Source organism: Macaca mulatta, chromosome 8 (assembly GCF_049350105.2).
Source record: "Macaca mulatta isolate MMU2019108-1 chromosome 8, T2T-MMU8v2.0, whole genome shotgun sequence".
NCBI classification, from domain to species: Eukaryota; Metazoa; Chordata; class Mammalia; order Primates; family Cercopithecidae; genus Macaca; species Macaca mulatta.
The window spans coordinates 76,478,404-76,501,422 of NC_133413.1; the positions used below are offsets into that span (position 1 = coordinate 76,478,404).

Genomic DNA, 23,019 nt, shown 5'->3' on the forward strand with positions numbered 1-23,019 from the left:
AATTCTTTCATTCAGGTCTAAAACAGACACAGAACAGACACTGACTTAGTAGTCAAAAATACACGGTGGCAGAATCAGGTAGAGTCATGCACCCCTTTTGGCCCATCAACTCAGGAGATTGAGGCAGGAGGACCATTTGAGCCCAGAAATTCAGGCCTATGATCGCACCTTTGACTAGTGACTCCACTCCAGCCTGGGCAACACGGTGAGACCCCCAAATGCTACAAAAAAAATAAAAATAAAAAAAGACTCCAAAACAAAATCTGTGTTCCTATTATTATTATTAACTGGGTGGAGTGAATGAATCTGTTTAGCAAAGTCTCTAAGAATACTTCCATTTCCAACAATGGACTAGTTTAGAGACCCAACTCTACCACTGAAAACAACTAAAAATGCTGGGAAATACTGAAAATATCTTCTGAAATGAATCCACAAACAGTTAAGAAAATAATTATTCTGGCAAAAACAGTAAAAGAAGGAATGCAACAAGTAATGAAGCTGGCTTTCAACTCAAGGTCAAATTAAAGTGGGTGAGCCTGAGTTTTAGGATTTTCACAACCTCATGGGTCAATGGAACAAAAACTGACAAAGCCAAGGATCTGGCCAAAGTATAGAGCACCTCCCAGTAACTCTCACTAATGGAATACAATAAGCAATAATTACATTCTACACTCATTTTAAAAAATAGCTTGAATCAAAAATAAATAAAGAGAAAGAAATAATAGCTTGAGTCAAATCATGTGCAATTTGATAACCATCAGCTAGGAGAACATGATACAAATTTATGCAGGCTGGCAAAAAGATAGTCATCTCTTGGATTTGTTACCCATTTTGATGAGCTTAATTGCAAAGGCAATTAAGACTAACAGCAATGCAACTTAAGGAACTCTAACTAGAACAGCGTATAAAAAGCGTTTAGTAAGGTTCAGAAAAAAACTATTTTCTCTTAACACCATTTGTTTACATTTAATAAAGTAAGAGAACACGAAGCCTTCTGTATTTAGCATATGTAATTATAACACTTTGTTTAAAATAGAAGAGACAAAAAATTAAGAAGGCAAAAATAACTTAATTTGCATTGAAGTACATGGTACTTCTTGTTCAAAAGAAATTCATTTATGATCAACACTCTACAAAGAAATTTAAAAGTTAAGCCATATCATCTAACATCAACAAAACTTTCTCATTAAGAAAATACTTTGTTCACAGACACAGAAAGTAGAATAGAGGTTACCAGAGGCTGGGGAGACAGGGAATAGCAAGTTATTGTTTAAGGGGTACAGAATTTCTGTTTGGGATGATGAAAAAGTTCAGGAAGCAGATAATGGTGATCACTGCACAACACTGTGATTGTACTTAATGCTACCAAAGTTGTGCACTTCAAAATCGTTAAAATGGCAAGTTTATGTTAGGCATATTTTACCACAATGAAAAAAAAAAAAGAAAAAAGATTTTCATGTAATTCATTGAAGTTAGGAATTCTCTCTAGTCTGAAATTCATGCAAACAAATATGCTCTTAAAATTGGACCAGGGGAGCACTAGCTTTTGTTCATCTGATCACTGATTCAAATCCAGTGTTGACTCTTCCTAACTTCAGAGTCTTCATACAAGTTATATTCTAAACCTCAGTTTTCTCCAACATGATAATGGGAAGGTACTTGCACACAGTTGTTATAAGGATTAAAACAGATACTGATGGTATTCATAAAGATAATCCAGGAAAATAAGGTGTTTTTATCCAATTCTCTTGCAAGTCCAAATAAAGTCATCAACTAAAATTTGCAAACCTTAAAATCATCTATCTTTACCTAGTATGATACAGTCTGGATATTTGTCCCTGCCCAATCTCATGTTGAGATGGAATCCCCAATGTTGGAGGTGAAGCCTGGTGGGATGTGTTTGGATCATGGGGTGGATCCCTGATGAAAGGGTCTGGGCCATCCCCTTGTTGATAAGTAAGCATTTTGGGTTCACTCATCTGGTCGTTTAAAAAGTGTGTGGCACCTCCTCCTCCCCACACTCTCACTTGCTCCTACTTTTGCCACATAATGTGCCTGTTCCCGCTTTGCCTTCTGCCATGATTGAAAGCTCCCTGACGCTTCACCAGAAGCCAAACAGATGCCAGCACCATGCTCCCTATAAAGCTTGCAGAACCGTGAGCCAAGTACACCTCTTTTCTTTATAAATTACTCAGTCTCAGGTATTTATTTGTAGCAAAGCAAGAATAGCCTAACACACAGTGCTCTGATAATATATTCAGGCATATCGATGACTTGATTCAATCTTTAAAATGAGTTCTGCCTCTCTACAGAGCAGACATTACTCAACCTTGTTCCCATTGCTCCCATTTAAATGGCCAGCTTCTCTAAGTTACAGCAAGAGACAGACATGGTACTTTAAAAGGAAATAAACTGAAGATTCATTATCAAGTGAAAGTTTGACCATAGTGCTCCCCTTTTCAAGTTTTGGCTAGCCAGCACTCATGGTACTCAACGTAATAGTCAATTTTCAGTCATCTGCATCAATAATCAGGTGTACATTTAACAATGTTAAACCAGTCAGAAATTTTCCCAAGTGTTTGAGAGTCTATATCACAAATTTACTTTTAGGAGAGAAGACATGGCCTGCATCGGTGGTGTTTAACCTTTTGAAGAATGACAAACCCCCTTTAATGGCAAAATAGTTTGTACACACCCACAAGACAGGCCTTTTTCTTCTAGTATCCACTGACTGAGAAAAGTACAAAATAACATAACATTATTGTGAGATTTATGTTTAAATGGATTTAACTTATCACAGCAGTATTTATATTTGAAATATGCTTATATATATATATATATAAGAGAGTTTTTAAGTTTACTTTTTGAAATACACATGGATTCATGAAGCTCCTGTCAATTCCCAAATCCTCCAGTCTCTCAGCCTCTCCAGAAGCTGAGGTCACAGCTGTGTACCATCATGCCCAGCTAATTTTTGAAAATTTTTTTTGTAGAGATGGAATCTCCCTATGTTGCCCAGGCTGGTCTGGAACTCCTGGACTCAAGCAATCCTCCTGCCTCAGCCTCCCAAAGTGTTAGGATTACAGGTATAACACTGTGCCCGGCCAAAGCTGAAAGTTTTAATTCACTGTATGAACAGTTAAGAATCACTTGGGTATAGTACAAGCAGTTCACGGCTGATGACTAATATATATTTAAAGAGCCCCTTATTTAGAACCTGGGATACAAACTGGTACCACGGTAGCTTTGCTTATTTGAAGTAATGTTTCAAGTACGTTTGATTTTAAAATTATGACTCATGTTCACTGAAAAGTTTCTAAAGTGTTGGGCAGAACACAATTTTCAAAAGTAGTCAAGTAAACACTTAATTGAGCAGCAGAGACTACCCTATATAAAGAAAATGAAATATGGTGCTGTAGAGGTTAAGGCAATTCCATCTTGGATGCTAATCTACCATGTTGACTTCTGATGAACCTGTTCTGGGAAGGCCTCTAAGATTCCAGTTTATCTATTGTTTCCTGTGTAACAGCACGGACTTACCGTCAATCTTGCTCTAAGGTCAAAACAACCTTCACGTTATCGTTTTTCAGTTGTCCTACACATTCCTTCTGAATCACGTACACCCCTTCCCTATGGTGTATAAGCCCTGGTTTGAGGGGATAATGGTGCTGCGGATTCACCCTCGTGTCTTGCTGCTGCCTAAGACACAGGCATGGCTTCTGTTGGAAAGTCCCTATCAAATGCTTCTTTCTGAGAAACTGGATATGTTAGCCACTTTCTCAGCTCTCTCAAACTTTGGGCATAGGTTTGCACAGACCTGCCCACCACAGAACAGTCACTTACTGTATTATTATATTTTAAAACTTATATGATTCTTACATCACTGTTTGAGCAAACACTGGTGCAAACTTCTGGAAGGTAATTTGGCCATGTTTATCAAAGACTTAAAGCTGCACCTAGCACTGTAACTAGTTACACTACTTCTAGGAATCTTCAAGAAAACAATGATGGATGAGCATGAAGATTTAGCAACAAAGATTTTCATTACAGCATTGTTTAGAATACTGAAAAACTGTAAACACTCTAAATATCCAAAAATAAGGAATGACTGGTTGCCTGATTATAAAAGTAGAAACATGAAATATTTACAATCATTTAAAGTAAATGCTGCAAAACATAAATTTTCAAACTATCTTCCAACTGATAATAATGTAATTCTTGGACGCTTTTAACTATTTTACATTTGTAGTAAAAAAACAATGTACATATTCACTTTGTAAATTCATAAAGACAGAAAGCAGATTATCAGTTGCTACGGGCTGAGGGAGAAGGGAGTGGGGAGTACCAATGGGTATAGAGTTTATTTTTGAGGTGATAAAAAAGTTCTGGAATTAGAGTAGTAAAGGTTACACAACTTTGTGAATAAACTAAAAACTACTTAATCGTACACTTAAAAGGGTGAATTTGATGGCATGCAAATTTCTTTAAAAATGCACATATTCAAACACTTTAGAATTTTAACTTGGTGGGACTCCTACCAAAATATTAACTTACGTTGCCAGATAAATGTGTTTATATGAATCTTAAATTAGGCTGTCCCTTGGCAGCTCTGTGCATGTATGTGAATGTTTCACACATGTTACTGATTCACAAAGTTTGGGTTCTGCACTGGCCTTCATCCAGGTTGGAGCACATGTCAGAAATTCATTCCTTTTCCATGTGGCTGTCCAGTTATTTTAGCACAATTTGTTGAAAAGGATATTCTTTCCCCCATTGGATGGCCTTGGTACCCTTGTCAAAAATCAGCTGACCACAGACACATTCGTTTATTCTTCTACTCTCAATTCTGTTCCATTGATCTATGTGTCTAAGCTTATGCCAGCACCCCACTGTCTTGATTACCATTGCACTGTACTAAGTTCTGAAATCAGGAAGTGTGAGTCCTACTTTTTTTCTTTGTTTCAAGATTGTTTGTGCTATTTTGGGTCCCTTGCAATTCCATATACTTTTTCAAATCACTTTGTCAATTTCTATAGTAATCAGCTGGGATTCTGAAAGGGACTATATTGAATCTGTAGATCAATTTGGGGAGTACTGCCATTTTAACAATATTAAGTTTTCCAGTGCATGAACATGGGATATTCTTCCATTTATTTAGATCTTCAATTTCTTTCAACATTGTTTTGTAGTTTTTCAGACAATACACTTTGCACTCCCTTTGTTAAATTTATTCCTAAGTATTTTATGCTTTTTCATGCTATTAAAACTTGAGTTGTTTCCATTTCTTTTCAGGTTATTCACTTCAAGGGTACAGAAATACAAGTGATTTCTGTATGTTGATCTTGCATCCTGCAACTCTGCTAAACTCATTTATTAGTGCTAAAATTTCTTTAGTAGATTCCTCAGTATCTTCTATATAGATAATCATATCATCTGTGACTAGAGATAGTTTTACTTTTTCCTTTCCAATCTGGATGTTTTTTATTTCTTTTTCTTGCCTAAATGACTTGGCTAAAACCTTTAGTTCAATGCTGAATATAAGTAACACCAGCAGACATCCTGATCTTGTTCCTGGTCCTACAGGGAAAGCATCCAGTCTTTACCATTAAGCACAACATTAGCTGTGGGTTTCTTGTAGATGTAGCCTTTATCAGGCTGAAGAAGTTCCCTTCTATTCCTAGTTTTCTGGGTGGTTTTATCATAAAATGATGTTGGATTCTGTTAAATGCTTTTCCTGCATCTACTGAGATGAGCACGTGGCTTTTTTCTTTTATTCTACTGACATGTTGTATTACAACAATAGCAAAAGAGACAGAACATGGGTCAGTGATGATGATTCTGAGCTGCTGAATTAACCATATCTGGAGCCACTAATCCCTGGGTCTTCTAGGTAAATCTTATTGTATAAAATAATTTGGAACAAGTTTTTTGTTTCTTGCCACTAAAGAAATTCTGGCTGATATAATGAGTGACATGCTGCAGCCTGCTCATATTGGTTCAGGACAGCCAGTTCTATACATGTCTTCCCCACCCCCATTCAGTGATACTGCACTGACAGCTTCAAATCAGCCATGGTAAGAAGATGTACACTATTTAATCTTTATTGAAGTATAGAGAAGACTGGAATAGGAACATTCAGTGCTGGTAGTTAAAATGAGCAGAAATTGGTAAGCACCATTTTTCTTTCAGAGGTCCAGTTGCTACACATTTACCAGCAAACCACTGGATACAACTCTATTTCAAAGTTTTCTTTTCATCAGATCTACCTTTTTATTCCCATAAAAGTTAATAATAATAAATAAGTTATTAAAATAAGAATTTTACCAACAAAATACCATATATATCTGGGTTTCCAATAAGACCTTATTAGAAAAAAAATCTCCCGTATTTATTTCTATAAAAGAATATTTCAGAATATGGAAAACTACTGACATTGTAAGTTTTTTTAAAAAAGAAACTGACTATGAAACAGTACACACAGTAGGAGAATCTATTTCAATGAACAGATAATAGGACTGCTGAGCTAAACACCAATATGTTCACAATGTTATCTCTGGGTAGTAACATCACAAATGATTCTTATATTTTTGCATGTTCTTTCCCTTGATTTTTAATGATGAACATGCAAACTTATTAAGAGTAATAAAGAAAAATACAATTTGTATTTTCAAAAGGAAGAAAAGTAAAATACAGTAATTTTTGTCCATGAGCACAAAAAGACACTTTTTTTCCTTCCATTTTATCTAAGAAGAACCTATGCAATTCCTTGCAGGTAGGAAGGTAGCACTAATTCTTAACTGGGTGATTCTTTGTTGCTATTTATAATACAAAGTTATAAACTTGTTCTCTACCTCAAGAAAATGTAGTCATAAATTGACTTACCATATGCATTATAAGAAAAGTGCTGTATTCTTCACACATAATTGCTTTGAAAATAATGTGATCTGATTCATGAAATTGCATAACCTCTACTCCTAAAGAGGATATAGTAAAGTGAAGTAGTACTTGACCAAGAGTTAGAAGATTTGGTTTCTGGTTCTAGAGTTAAACCTTATTAGCCATGTGACCTCTGGCAAGGAGCAATCTCTCTGAACCTAAATCTTCTCATGTGTTAAATGGAGGCTAATAACACCCATTCCTCTTGACAGGATGAAATAAAGTATATGAAGACTATCAAATGAAAGATGGATTAAAAGCACTGCTTCATTACATAAACATTGTAAGTCTTATAACAACTGTATTTTGTTCCATTTTGATACAAAAAAACAGCTTTATAATCAGGAAGTTATGATGCCAGTTTCTCTGGTAACAGGTTAATTTGCTCAGTGCTTTGAAGATCTTTGTATCAAAAAAATTTTAAAAATATTTTCTTTACTGCTTTACTCTTTTAAATTTACCTCAGAAAATCCAAGGATGATGTCAACAGACTAGCATTACCACAACATGACACTAGAAAAGCCAAGGAAGCTATAGATTGATTTCAGTAAGAAATTTGGCTGTAAAAGAAACTACCATCAGAGTGAACAGGCAATCTACAGAATGGGAGAAAATTTTTGCAATCTACCCATCTGACAACAGGATAATATCCAAAATCTACAAAGAACTTAAACAAATTCACAAGAAAAAATCAAACAACTCCATGAAAAAGTGGGCAAAGGATATGAACAGACGCTTTTCAAAAGACATTTATGCAGCCAACAGACACATGAAAAAAAGCTCATCACCACTGGTCATCAGAGAAATGCAAATCAAAACCACAATGAGATACCATCTCTCACCAGTTAGAATGGCGATCATTAAAAAGTCAGGAAACAACAGGTGGTGGAGAGGATGTGGAGAAATAGGAACACTTTTACACTGTTGGTGGGAGTGTAAACTAGTTCAACCATTGGGGAAGACAGGGTGGCAATTCCTCAAGGATCTAGAACTAGAAATACCATTTGACCAAGTGATCCCATTACTGGGGATATACCCAAAGGATTATAAATCATGCTACTATAAAGACACATGCACACGTATGTTTACTGAGGCACTATTCACAATAGCAAAGACTTGGAACCAACCCAAATGTCCATCAATGATAGACTGGATTAAGAAAATGTGGAACATATACACCATGGAATACTACGCAGCCATAAAAAAGGATGAGTTCATGTCCTTTGTAGGGACGTGGATGAAGCTGGAAATCATCATTCTCAGCAAACTATTGCAAGGACAGAAAACCAAACACCTCATGTTCTCACTCATAGGTGGGAACTGAACAATGAGAACACTTGGACACAGGGTGGGGAACATCACACACCGGGGCCTGTCGTGGGGTGGGGGGATGGGTGAGGGATAGCATGAGAAGAAATACCTAATCTAAATGATGAGTTAATGGGTGCAGCACACCAACATGGCACACGTATACATATGTAACAAAGCTGCACGTTGTGCACATGTACCCTAGAACTTAAAGTATAATAAAAAAAATACTGCTGTAAAAGCCCTGAATAAAATATTAGCAAGTAGAGTCATCAATAGAACAATTTTTTTTGTTTGTTTTAAAAGGACAACATATTTTAACCAAGTAAAAATCATCCTATTTTTTAAGGATAAATTAATATTAGAATATCTACTAATTTACTGTATTAGAGCAAAGGTGAAAAACTTAAAAGTATCTCAATAAATGACCCAAAATTATGTGAATAAAATAAACAATCACTCCCATATAAATACTCCTAATATTCAAACATATTTTAAGAAACAATCATTCCCAAATAAATAATTCCTAATAAAGTAAGAAAAAGGTAAAACTGTTATTTGCAGGTGATAATGAAACAGACAAGAAAGGGGGCTGAAAAACTATTAGAAACAATAAATGTAGTATACAACTGATTTACAAAATTAATTCAAAAATTAAGTTTGCCCACATACAACCAATTAGGTAGAAAACATAATGAGGGAAAAGATTTAATTTATATCTGCAACCAAGTAAAAGTAAATCTGGGTAAAAACAACAAAAATTATAAAGGCCTCTATGAAGAAAACTGTAATCTCTATTGAAGGATAGAGAAGACTGAAATAGGAACATTCAGTGCTGGTAGTTAAAATGAACAGGAGGAGGAAGTGCAGAAAAAAAGGAGGAAGATGAGAGCAACTTTACCAGTCAGGTTCCCAGCAGAAAACTGATGACAAACTCAAGGAGGTAACTGAAGAGAACTTCACGGAGGGACTGTTAACTGAGGTCTGACCAGGGTGCAGCACCCAGGGGCTAGCAATAGTGGAAAGCTGTTACTACTGAACCCTAGTGAAGACTTTCACTGTGGGAGAGAAGACGAGAAGTGTGGTCTTAGGTAAACAAACATAGCCCTCCAAGGGGAAAAGCTGGGAAATGTACCCTAAACTCTCTCTCCTCCCACCCGCCCATCTCCTGCTAGGCCTCCCATTGGCCAACCCAACCAGAAGCCAGATGGCAAGAGAGGCTAGATGATTCCACAGAGGTTAGCCTCTTTTGGCAGAGAGCAAGATGAAGAGTAGAGAATATATTCGAAAGAGCAAAAGGAACATCTAGCACAGCAGCTATTCTCCTTTGACTGTTTATGCCAGGCACTGCTCTAAGCACCTTATTTGGATTAATTCTTTTAATTCTCACATGGTCTAACAATGCCAATTAACCCTAAACTACAAATTCAAACAATTCCAGTAAAAATATTTGGTGTGTAGTTAGAGGGAAGAAGGGAGTTTTTGACAAATGATAGATTCTTCTAGAATAATAAACATACATGCAAGATCAGGGAGGGGGAAAAAGAAAAACAGTCCTATCAAATACAAAACTAAATTATTAAACTATTAATTTAAATGGTTTGATACTGGAACATCAATAGACAGATCAATGGAAAAGAATAGAAAGTCCAGGCCAGGTGCAGTGGCTCACACCTGTAATCCCAGCACTTTGGGAGGCCAAGGCAGGTGGATCACTTGATCCCAGGAGTTGGAGACCAGCCTGGGCAACATGGCAAAACCCCATCTCTACAAAAAATACAAAAAATTAGCCAGGTGAGTGGCATGCACCAGTGGTCCCAGCTACTCAGGGGTCTGAGGTGGGAGGATCGTTTGAACTCAGGAGGTGGAGGTTGCAGTGAGCCAAGAATGCACCACTGCACTCCAGCCTGAGTGACAGAGCGAGATCCTGTTTCAAAAACAGAAAAAAAAAAAAAAGAAAGTCCAGGAATAGAACAAAATACATGCACAAGAATTTCACATGTGATAGAGGTAGTGTTTCAAATAAATGGAGAAAAGATGCAGTATTTAATAAATGATTTCGGAGAAACTGGCTAGTAAGTAGAGGAGGAAAGGCTAAATTACTGCCTTATTCCTTATACCACAATAAATTCCAGATGAAGCAAAGATCAGAACATGAGAAATAAACTGTGGAAGCAGATTCATAAAGAATAATGTAAAATAACTGTATAAGGACACAACAATGAAAGTATTATCTTAAAGCAGAAAAGATAATATTCTAAGCATGATATAGCACCAGAAGCCTTAAAAGGGGGAAAAATATGACACATTTAATTAAATAAAACCACCACACACAAAAAATCTACCATAAAAAGTCAGATAAAGAGATAGGAGATCAGATAAAATACTGGTAATATTGTAATAAAATCTCATTTTTCTTATATTACTCTTGCAACAAGATAATGACCAGATATATATTTTTGAAAAATAGAAATGCTATTAACATAAAAACATGCAGAGCATCACTTTTAATAGAAGCAAAACAAACCTAATGAGATAGCTTCTTATTTTAACCATCACACTGGCAAGGATTAGAAAGACTGATAATACCTCACTGCCAGTAAGGGTATGGAGATAACGAGAAAGAAACAACAGATACCCTGCATTATTGAAAGGCTCACTAGCCAACTCAGGAACCAAACACATTAGAATAAATTTTCAAATGAACCTTCATTATCTGGACTGTCCCTACACTTGCTCAGGAACTAAACAGATTTGGATAACACCATATCCCTTACCATTTGAACTCACTGTGCTAATTCAAGAAAAGGAAAATATTTGGACAGGGTAGGCACTGTGAAAAATACAAATAAAAATACAAAACATACAGTTTTGTAGTGAGAATGTAAGTTAGCATAATCCTTTCAGAGATATCAAAGTTATAAATGCACACAGCTTCTGACCCAAGTTCTACCACTTCTAGAAATGAATGTCACAGATATATTAGCATAGGAATGTAAATATGTATGCACAGGATATTTACTGCAACACTGTTTGAAACACTATTAAAAAAAAACACACACACACAAGAAACCCAACAACCAAAAAACTTAACTAATGAAGCATCTTCATTAGTAGTGACCTGATTAAATTACAGTCCATTTACAGAAAGTTATGAAATCCTAGTTTTTCAAAGATGATTGGTATGTACTGGGAAAAGACCATTTAGTGAATCTTCTTAGACCAGGAACCAAAATGTAATGTAAATATTGAAAATGATAGTTGATTTTCAAATTTTGACTTGAAAAATGAGATAAAAATACACAAGTTTAAATTATTTTATATTTGACAAAATTTAAGTTATAATTTCAACTGCAAAATTCTTAGACTAAAAGAATGAATCAAGCACTGACTTTATTTTTTAGTGTAATCTTTTTGACAAAATTGTACAATAACACTATTGGATATCCTTCATGTTTTTCTCTTACGGGACAATTACAAAGAAGATATTCTTGCAAAAATTCTGAAGGGTTCCATCCATTTTCCTACGGTCGTCAAATCAGGCTTCCTTACAGCATCTATTATATCATCAACCTTGATAATTTTCTCTACTTCAACTGTCAATAGCTTTGAGTTCTTTAATATCACACCCACGAACTTCACAGACACCTGCATATTTTGCAAGATGACCAATTTCAGTTTGCAAATGATTTTATTCTCTTTTATTAAAATTGTTAATAAATGGTCAGGGCAACATTTGAGTGGAAACTAATTTTAAAAGTGGTGTTTTCATTACTGAATTTTTTTTTCTGAAGACCTTGGCTTACATAACCAATGTAGTAACACAGATGCTAAGCAGGTGATTAAATGAAAATGACCTATTATACTGATATAAAGATGTTCAAGATACACTTATTTATAGAACAATATGTAGTATGATTCCATTTGCTTAAAAAGGACTTTCATATGTGTATATATAATACATACATATATGTATGAAGATATCTATCTTTATATGTGAACAGATTTTCAGAAAAAGCATTCAGGAAACTATAAACATTGCTTAACTCTGGGGAACTGCTATGAAGAGGTTTCCTTTAATTGTATTTTATATCCTTCTAAATTATTTATTTTTGGCCAGGTGCAGTGGCTCATGCCTATAATCTCAGCACTTTTGGGAGGCCAAGAAGGACAGATCACCTGAGGTCAGGAGATCGAGACCAGCCTGACCAACATGTAATCCCAGCACTTTTGGGAGGCCAAGGAGGATGGATCACCTGAGGTAAGGAGTTCAAGACCAGCCTGGCCAACACAGTGAAACCCCGTTTCTACTAAAATACAAAAATTAGCTGGGTGTGGTGGCAGGCACCTGTAAACCCAGCTACTCGGGAAGCTGAGGCAGGAGAACTGCTTGAAACCAGGAGGCAGAGAGGTTGCAATGAGCTGACATCGCATCACTGCACTTCAGCCTGGGTGACAGAGACTCCATCTCAAAAAAAAAAAAAATTAAATTTGCTAAAAAGAAGTAATAATACACATTTACAATGATGCTGACAACAATATTTATAATAATGTATTTACAGTAATGGTATGTTGATGATATAATTAGGTTTTAAATTAAATACATAGTAATGATAGATAATCTATGATCCCAGCTTTCAGGAGTTTAAACTAAGCCCCAACTTGTAAGAGCCATTAAATTTAGAAATCTCAAATACTAATTAGTTAAACCATTTAAATTACATTCTTATGCAACGCTCAATGCAAGGCTCAATTACCCTAGCAGTTTTTTTCAAATCTAATTACTTCAGACAGAAAACCTTTGTTTACCTCTTTACACTTTAGAGACAGGATCTGGTCTCTGATTACCAAGTTGTGAAATAAAATCTGAGATTTAAGCAATAGGCAAAAGATAAGTAAAACTAACTCCCAATCATGACACAAAAAATATCTGTGCTCACTGAAGCAACTTTAACTGTTCTAAAACCTCTCCCAAGAAAAAAGAGAGATGTGTTCATTTTATACTAAAATTTCAATAAGTGTCAAAATCAAAATGATTTTGATTCTCAAAGTGTGCTACAGGGAGACCCAATACCTTTTCAAAGGGTCTTAGAATTATACATTGTTAAAAGATCTCTTGACAGAATAATGGATTTTAATGTAACAGTACAAAATATTCATTGATATGGTTTCAGATCCCATGTTGTAACTAACTTTTACAAAACTATCACTTCTTGAGTTTTACTGTCATATCACAGAATATTCACCATTATATGAAAAGGCTTCTAAAATATACCTCCAACTACATCTTAGTGGGGCCTGATTTTCTTCACTTACTTCAGCCAAAGCAACACACAGCCAAAGCAACCAAGCAACACAACAAAGCAACAAATTCAATGCAAAGTCAAAAGTGAAATCCAGCTGTCTTCTATTAAGGTAGACCTTAATGAGATTTGAGAATGTAAAGCAATGCCACTCTCCTACTTCACTTTGGAAAATACATATTTTCATTTAAAACATGTTATTTATGTTAACATGTAATTGGTATTTCTTGTGAATGAATAATATTTAGCTCTTTTCTCAGTTTTAATTTCTAATACAATAAATATCACTATATAAAATCCACATAAACAAAACTCTTTCAAGTTCTGAGAATAATAAAAGTGGAAAGGAATCCTGAAACAAAAAGTTTTGAGAATCATTATCACAGTCTATTCTATGAATCAAAAGGCAAAGAGGTGAAAGCAATTTGCTTACAACTAGGACGAACGTGCAGAAGGTGAATGTTAGATACTAAATTTGCTTTTTAGATAGAATTCAATGCTTTTTAAAGAGATGAGAAAAAATATATTTATAGTCTTCTATATTAACCTACATATTGACATTTCCAGTGCTCTTCATTTCTTCCTGTGGATTTGAGTTTCCATCTGGTGTCATTTCCTATCAACCTAAAGAACTTAATCTTTTAGTATTTCTTATAACGTAGGTCTGATAGCTACAAATTCCGTCTTTGTGTAGGAATGTATTTATTTCACCTTCATTTTTGAAGGTTAGTTTTGCTAAATATAGACTTCTTCACAGACAGTTTTCTTCTTCCAGCACTTTGAATATGTCACCCCACTGCCTTGGGCCTCCACCAATACTGATGAGAAAGCAGCCGTTAGTCATTGCTGATGCTTCCCTCTGTGTAGTGAGTTGATTTTCTCTTGCTGCTTTCAAGATATTCTCTTTGTCTTTCAGGAGTTTGACTACGTCTAGGCATGGGTCTCTTTGTATTAATCCTAGTCACATTCACTGACCTTCTGGATGTGTAATTTAATGTTTTTCATCAAATATGTGAAGTTGTCCAAAAGGTCATTTTTCTGACCCTTTCTCCTTTTAAGACTCTCATTACACATATGTTGTACACTTAATGATTTTTACAGATTTCTGAGGTTCTGTTCAATTTTCTTCCATCCTTTTCCTGTTTTCAAGATTGAATAATTTCTACTGGTCTGTTGTCCAAGTTCATGGATTCATTTTCTTGTCATCTCAAATCTGCTATGAACCCCTCCAGTGAATTTTTAATTTCAGATATTGTATTCTTCAACTCTAGAATTTCCATTTGATTTTTAAAACTTTTAACTTTGCAATAAATTATTTACAGAAAAGTTGCAAAGATAGTACAGAGTGTTCCTATATATGCTTCCCTAATGTCAACATTTTCTCCTAATGCTAATTAATATCTTACATAACTGTGTTATACTTACATATCATATACATATATAGACATACATCTACAAATAAACATGTCTCTATATAACACATTTACATTAACACACATAATAATGGAGGTGTCTTACATAACCATGGTACATTTGTCAGAAATAACAAATTTCCATTGGTGCAACAAAACAAACTAAAATATAGACTTTATTTAAATGTCACCAGTTTTTCTATTGTTATTTTCTTGTCCAGAATTCAATACACAATACCACATTGCATTTAGTCATCATGTCTCTTTGATCTCCTCTGACCTGTAATAATTTCTCAATTTTTCCTTGTTTTCCATGACCTTGACAGGTTTGATGAGTACTGGTCAGGTGCTCTTATGGAATAACCCTGAGTTTGGCTTTATCTGTTGTTTTCTCATGATTAGACTCAGGTTATAGGTTTTAGGGGAGAACACTACAGAGGTGAAGTCCCTCTCATCATATCTCATATCAAGGAGTGGTTTTTTTGTTATTAAAAAAATAATTTCTATATTCTTGTTGAGAATCTCAATTTGTTGACATTGTTATACTTTAAATATTATTTCCTTTTGTTCTTTTCACATATTTATAGTAGTTTAAGTCTTTACTAAATCCAGTATTTGGGGACAGAGACAATTTCTACTGACTTTTTTTTCCTTGTGTATGCATCACCCTGTTTCTTTACATGTCTTATAATTTTTTTTGTTGTTAAATCTAGGGATTTTAGATAATGTAGCAACACAGAATTCTGACTGTTTTCCCCATTAAAGGTAATGTTGCCATTTTGTTTCTTTTTTGTTTAGCATCATGATCACGACAAATATGTGAAATCTGTCTCCTCTATGGTACACAATCATTGATATCTCTGCTCAGTTTTTTTCTTAAATATACTTTCATTTTTTATTTTTTAAGCCTGCCTCCCTAGGAGTTGTCCCTCTGCACAATTTAGTAGTCACTGTGACACTGAACAGAGATTGTGTTCAAATACCTCAAGATAGCAAGGCTTCCATCTCTGTTCATGGGCATATGTGTGGGAAGGGAAGTGCATTCAAAGTTCAGTCTGTTTTCAAGTTTGCTCTGAGTTGAACTTCCCATAGGGAGAAATTTCAAGTCTCCTATGTACAAGCATGTACCTTTGGAACCAGCCAAAAGTATGTGAATACCTTAGGCTTTCTAAGGTCTCTGTTGTGCATATGCACAGCCTCATCCAGGAATATTCTTGCCCCAAACACTACTGAATCTTCAGGCTATTTGAGCTGAGCCCCTGGTCTTCCCTTATACTTCTGGAAATTCATATTCACAACATTACCTACCACTCCAAAGAACTAAGCCCCCTTCAAACTGAGGTCCTTATGCCCTGCTTCTCACTGGCAGTACCTCCATGTTAACCAAGCTGGGGCAGAATTGGGGGAATGTGAGTAGCCTCAAGCTAGAATGGCCACTGATTCCCACTGTTCTCGCTCCAAATTCAAGAGCGTAACATTTTTCAAAGTTTTATACAATTGGCCTTTAGTCAATCTCCAGAGCACTGAAATGGCTGCTTTAGAAAAGTAATGTAATGTTGGGTGTAGTGGCTCATGTCTGTTATGCCAGCAACTTTGGGAGGCCAAGGTAAGGACTGGAGCCCAGGAGTTCAAGACCAGCCTGGGCAACATAGTGAGACACTGTCTCTACAAAAAAATATATTTTAAGTTACCTGGGTGTGGTGGCACATGCCTGTGATCCCAGCTGCTCTGAGGCTGAGGAGGAAGGATCACTTAAGTACGGAAGTTCAGGGCTGCAGTGAGCCCTGCCCACACCACTGCACTCCAGCCTGGGTGACGAGAGTGAGACCTTGTCTCAAAAAAAAAAAAAAATTTTTAAGAAATAAAAATTCTACTGAAATGTTCATATTGTTTGGACCAATCATTCCACTTCTATAAAAACCATCCTTAAAGAAATAACATCAAAATATAGAGAAAACTGTAATTAGCATGTCCTTACAAAGTTATTGCTAACAGCAAGAAATTTAAAGCATGTAAGTATTTAGCAGAGTTAGATATTAATAAAACCATGGTACACACATCTGATACATTACATAATCCTTAAAAGTTAAAATTACAAAAATTATTCCATTGTAAACTTCTTAATTCTTCCCATTGACAAAAGTTAGTAAGATTAATTTTATTCAAGTTGTGGCACAATACTAGTTGTCTCCCAAAACATCTATTCTCATATACTTCCTGAGCATATAATCAGCCACACAGGCTCCATTTCCCAGCCTCCCTAATAGGTAGGCATAGCCATGTCACTACGTTCTCACCAATGATGCAATGTGAGTGAAAGAAACAGCACAACTTCCTGCTCACCTCCTCAATGGCAAACTGTACTGAATTTCCTCTTTCTCCTCCCCACAGGCTGAAGTGTGAAACTGCACAACCACGACAAGTGGATCCCTGTATTACTTCATGGAGCAGAATAGAATATCTCCACCTATTACATGACAGCAAAATAAAATGTTATCTTATTACGAAGACTAAGTAACCACAAAAATCCACATTTTAAAAAGCATTACACAGCCAGGTGTGATGGCTCACACCTGTAATCCCAACACGTTGGGAGGCCGAGGCAGGCAGATCACTTGAGGCCAGGGGTTCAAGACCAGCCTAGCCAACATGGCGAAACCCTGTCTCTACTAAAAATACAAAAATTAGCGGGACATGGTGGCACATGCTGGTAGTTCCAGCTACTCAAGAGGCTGGGGTGGGAGGATTGCTTGAGCCCAGGAGGTGGAGGTTGCTGTGAGCCGAGATAATGCCACTTCACTCCAGCCTGGACGACAGAGTGAGACCCTGATTCCAAAAAAGAAAAAAGAAATTATATCCCCCAAAGCTATAAAATTAAATGTACCAAATGATCAAAACTACCTTAAAATATGTATATAAAACATAGGAAATACATAAAAATAATATTTGGTGGTAGAATTATTAATTATTCTTTATCAGACTTTCAGTAATATTGTTTAAATTACTTGGACAATTTTAAAAGTTGAAATTCTTTTTGTTTGTTTTTTGAGATGGAGTCTCGCTCTGTTGCCCAGGCTGTAGTGCAGTGGCACAATCTTGACTCACTGCAACCTCTGCCTCCCAGGTTCAAGAGATTCTCCTGCCTCAGCCTCTCAAGTAGCTGGGACTACAGGCGACCAACACCAAGCCCGGCTAATTTTTGTATTTTTTGTAGAGACAGGGTTTCACCATGTTGGCCAGGGTGGTCTCGAACTCCTGACCTCAGGTGATCCACCCGCCTCGGCCTCCCAAAGTGTTGGGATCACAGGCGTGAGCCACCACCTCTGGCCGAAATTGTTGACTTAAACAACTGAGGATATAAATAGTAAAACAGTGAAAAGCAGTTCCAAAACAGATTTAAGAAATTTTTATCCTACTGACTTTCCTATTATAAAACGTGGGTCCTCTGGCCAATATTCCAAATCCAAGGTGCTTGGTCTGCAACCCAGCGTCATTTCCATTCTTTAATAAGAATTATCTACTCATATTTCTCAAGGACACTAGCTAGTAGCCTTAACCAGTAAGACTAACTCCATATAACTAAACAAGCCTTTTCGACTTTTTCTTTTTTAAAAAAACCTTTTTTGGCCGGGCATGGTAGCTCACGCCTGTAATCCCAGCACTTTGGGAGGCCGAGGTGGGCAGATCAGGAGGTCAGATCGAGACCATCCTGGCTAACGCGGTGAAGCCCCGTCTCCACTAAAAATACAAAAAATTAGCTGGGCGTGGTGGCAGGGGCCTATAGTCCCAGCTACTTGGGAGGCTGAGGGAGGAGAATAGCGTGAACCCGGGGGGCGGGGCCTGCAGTGAGCCGAGATCGCGCCACTGCACTCCAGCAGCCTGGAGTGAGACTCCGTCTCAAAATAAATAAAATAAATAAATAAATAAATAAATAAATGAAATAAAAAATAATAGAATTTTTAAAACCTTTTTTATTTGTATATGTTTTAGAGAAAATAATGCCTCAATGCAAGGAGACATGAGAAACAGACCTAAAAAGCTTTATGAAGCTTCCCTTAACCTAAAAATCAAAAGGATGAGCGCTGTTCCCACTGTGAAAAGCATAGCTTCTCATAAAATAGCAATTTAAGGTTAAAATTCCCTCCTCCCCAAACCAAGAAACTAAAACAGCCCAACCCAAAGAAAGCAAAATAAATGTAAAAACTTTGCCATCCTCTCATATTTGAAACTATATAATCCCTCTAAAAATATAGCCAATTTATACAGTATCTTGAGGTTCCCCAAAACAATTGTTTTGAAGGGGAAGAAATGTGTATAACCCTGTAATATATTGCTACTGCAAATCGGTCTAATTATATAAGTGGTACCCCTGACTCCCTAGCAATATGTACCGTAAATGTCCATTTTTAGAGCTGTGCTGTCCAGTGAGAATCACTAGCCATCTGTAGCTATAGCATACTTGAAATGGTGATAGTCAGAATCAACATGTGCTCCCAGCAGACAACACACACTGACTTTTGAAGACTTATTATCTAAAAACTATAAAATATATACCTTTGTAATTTTGATTACATGTTAAATTGATAAAATTTTACACGCAGTGAGTTAAATAAAATTAATTTCATCTGTTTCATTTTACTTTTTAAAATATGGCTACAACAAAATTAAAAATTACATATGTGGCTCACAGTATATTTCTACTGGACACCAATGGTGTCATACCTGAATGAGCTGATACAGTTTCTAATAGGCAGAATTTCACAACCATTGCCTTTTGGCTTAGTACTCTCTAGTTGCATACTTTTATGTTGAAAACAAAAAGGGTATGTTGACCTGGGGTTATGTCCCACAGATTACTAAAGATAAGGGCTGCCTACAGTCATCCCACTACTCAACAGGGACCAATCTGTTAGAATAAACAAGGCCCCAGGAGAAATCCAGAGACCTCTGTAAAGTCTTCAAGGGCTGGAAAACTGCCCCTCATTCTGACCTTGCTGTCCATCAGCTTATATGAGAGACTGTGAATGCTATACCACCACTTCAAGAAGCTCTCCAGAAAACCTTTGTCATCCTAAGAAAAAACAGTAGCCACCTTGAGATGGCATATGGTACTTCAGAACAGAAATGACTGAATGCCATGGCAGAGAAAGGGGTGGCATTGTGGGAAGGAGAAAAAAGGAGGAAGTGTGGGTAGAGCGGACAGCTGGACTCTCTGTAGGACTAGGTCACTGACAGGACTTGGTAACGGTTTGATTCACTTTCTACGTTTGCTGAATACCTACTTTGCGTGAAGCACTGGGCTTACGAAAGTGAAATAAACAGTATCCACTCTTAAGAATCACATATTCTAACCAAACATACTGAAATCAGAACAGAGCAGTGGACAAGGTCAGCTGTGCTAAGAGTTAATCCTAGGCTGTAACCTTAAAGACTGAAACCAGAGTTCGTTAATAAAGTCAAATAAATCAGTAGAGAAAAAGCTGAGGGCAACTGGACTCAGGAAGCAAAGAAAGTTATGGATACATGGTATCCTAGGGGTATGATGAGTGCACTTCAAGAACCCTTTGAAGTGTTACAAACATTTCTACACAGGCTCCCCCACTCCCATGTTTGGAGGAGGTGGAAATAATGCATAGTAATTAACAGATTATCTGAGGCAGTAGTCTCCAAAATTTTAATGTATTTATTATCTTATCTATCTCATTATCTATTATCTATCTATATATACATACACAAACACTCTATGGAAAATAAATAAAACTAGGATCAAAAAAATTAAAGTTAAAAATAAATACAAGTAAAATCCTCAAGTTTCATTTTTCTATTTCCAGTGGTTCTTCTTGCACAGCCCACTTGAATCTTGCTCTAAGGTGTCCTAACATTAAAATAAAGACATTTAAAAATACCACTGATGGGGAGAGGAGGGTGGAAAACCTCTAGAAAATTTGAAAAACCACACCTCAAATAGAAATGAGCTGAGGCCAACCACAAAAATCCTTAAAGTCACTTCCAGAAAGGTTTTCTCCAAAAATGAATTTGGAGAATTTTCATTGTGAGACAAAGAAAACATTAAACTGAACAATGATGTTTCTACAGATTTCAGGTAATCTGTGTTCTGTTTTTACCTTCAAATTGTCCTCTTGTATGTTAATATTATTTAAAAATCCCTTTAAATGTTTCCAAGATATATAAATTCTCCTTAAAAACTTAAAAGTTTTAAAAAAGTAATCTGTCTAAAATGGGTCTTATTTTCTATTTTTCTTACTATAACATCACAAAATTAAGAATACTTGATTTAGGGGGAGACTGTGTGGCAACTTCTTTAACCCTGAGAATGCTTCTGTAGTACATTCAGTTACATGCATAAAAAATTTTCCTCCCATTCCACATTCTTAGGTCTAGAAAAATATTTATCTTGTCACCTTTATCATATATTAAAAACATGAAGAGATAACTAGTCATTAATTACTGACAATTAGCCATGCAATATATTAAGATCTTTATCAAACTAATATATTGACGACAAAAAGTTTACAAGTGGGAGATTTATAAAATACTAAAAACTTTTATTAATAATGAACTTACCCCTATTATTACATCATTACAGCAACTAAAGACTTACCAGTTAACATTTGGCAGTACAGGTAGGACATTAAAAATAAGGCAAAAAAATGGAAAGTTTCCCACAAATATGATAGAATGTTCATTTTCAATAGAAAATAATTCAAAAATTGATATAAAATATACTAAGTTGACAACAGAAAAACAAGAGCCAATAGAAACAACTCACAGAAGATACAGGCATACCTTGCTTTATTGGGCTTTTCAGATACTGCATTTTTTTTTTTTTTTTTTACAAAATGAAGGTCTGTGGCAACTCTGCATCTAGCAAGTCTACCGGCACCATTTTCCCAACTGCATCTGCTCACTTCTTATCTCTATGTCACATTTTGATAACTGTCACAATATTTCAAACGTTTTATCATATTTGTTATGGTGATCTGTGATAGTGATCTTTAATGATACTATTGTAATTGTCTGGGGTGCCATGAAACTTGTCCATATAACACTCAAATTTAATGAGGAATTGCTTCTTACTGATGAGCAAAGAAAGTAGTTTCCTGAGTTGAAATTTACTCCTGGTGAAGATGCTGTGAACACTGCTGAAATGACAACAAAGAATTCAGGATGTTACATAAACTCGGTTGATAAAGCAAGGTTTGAGAGGACTGACTCCAATTTTAGAAGAAGTTCTGCCTATGGATAAAATGCTACTAAACACTATCACATGCTACAGAAAAATCTTTTATGAAAGGGAAAGTCCATCAATGCAGCAAATGTCATTGTTGTCTTATTTTAAGAAATTACCACAGCCACCCAACCTTCAGCAACTCCCACCCTGATCAGTCAGCAGCCATCAACTGAGGCAAGACCCTCGACCAGCGGAAAGATTACAGCTTAATGAAGGCTCGGATGACTGTTAGCCTTTTTTAGCAATAAAGTATTTTTAAATTAAAGTGTGTACATTGTCTTTATTAGACATAATGCTACTGTACACTTAATAGACTACAGTGCAGCGCAAATATAACTTTTATATGCATGGGGAAACCAAAAGACTCACGTGACTTGCTTTATTGTGTTATTAGCTTTATTGTGATAGTCTGAACCCACAATATCTGAGGTATGCCTATAGACAGAGCAGGTAATTAATAACAAACATATATTACAAGTTTAATATTTAACAAATTCCAGAAATGGAAACTAAATATATTGGAAATATAAATTGGCATCACTTTTCTGGAAACAAATTTGACAATATGCTTTGATCTAGTAATTACATTAGGAAATGATTTCAAAATTCAAGATTTATGCATAAAAATCATCACAATATTTCTGCACAAAAAATACTTGATTAAAATATTCTAAAATGTTAAGAGTGGTTATCTCTCAGTGGAAGAACTATGGATGGTCTTTACTTTCTACTTTATATTTTTTCATATATTCCATGTATTTTATAACAAGCATACATTAACTTTAGTCCAAAAAAAAATTCAAGTTAC

The 23,019-nt window shown here is 35.8% G+C and overlaps 1 protein-coding gene across 3 annotated transcripts in view; it reads right to left on the reverse strand.

Annotated features, from left to right (window-relative positions):
- Positions 1-23,019, reverse strand: part of PDE7A (phosphodiesterase 7A) — a 124,864-nt gene that overhangs the window by 85,197 nt on the left and 16,648 nt on the right. The window contains exon 2 of one of the 3 annotated variants that reach the window (XM_077942422.1): positions 17,303-17,426. The exons of the other annotated variants lie outside the window; for them this stretch is intronic. The gene's annotated coding sequence lies outside the window, so the exon portion shown is untranslated. The remainder of the gene's footprint in view (positions 1-17,302; positions 17,427-23,019) is intronic. 3 annotated transcript variants of the gene reach the window in all.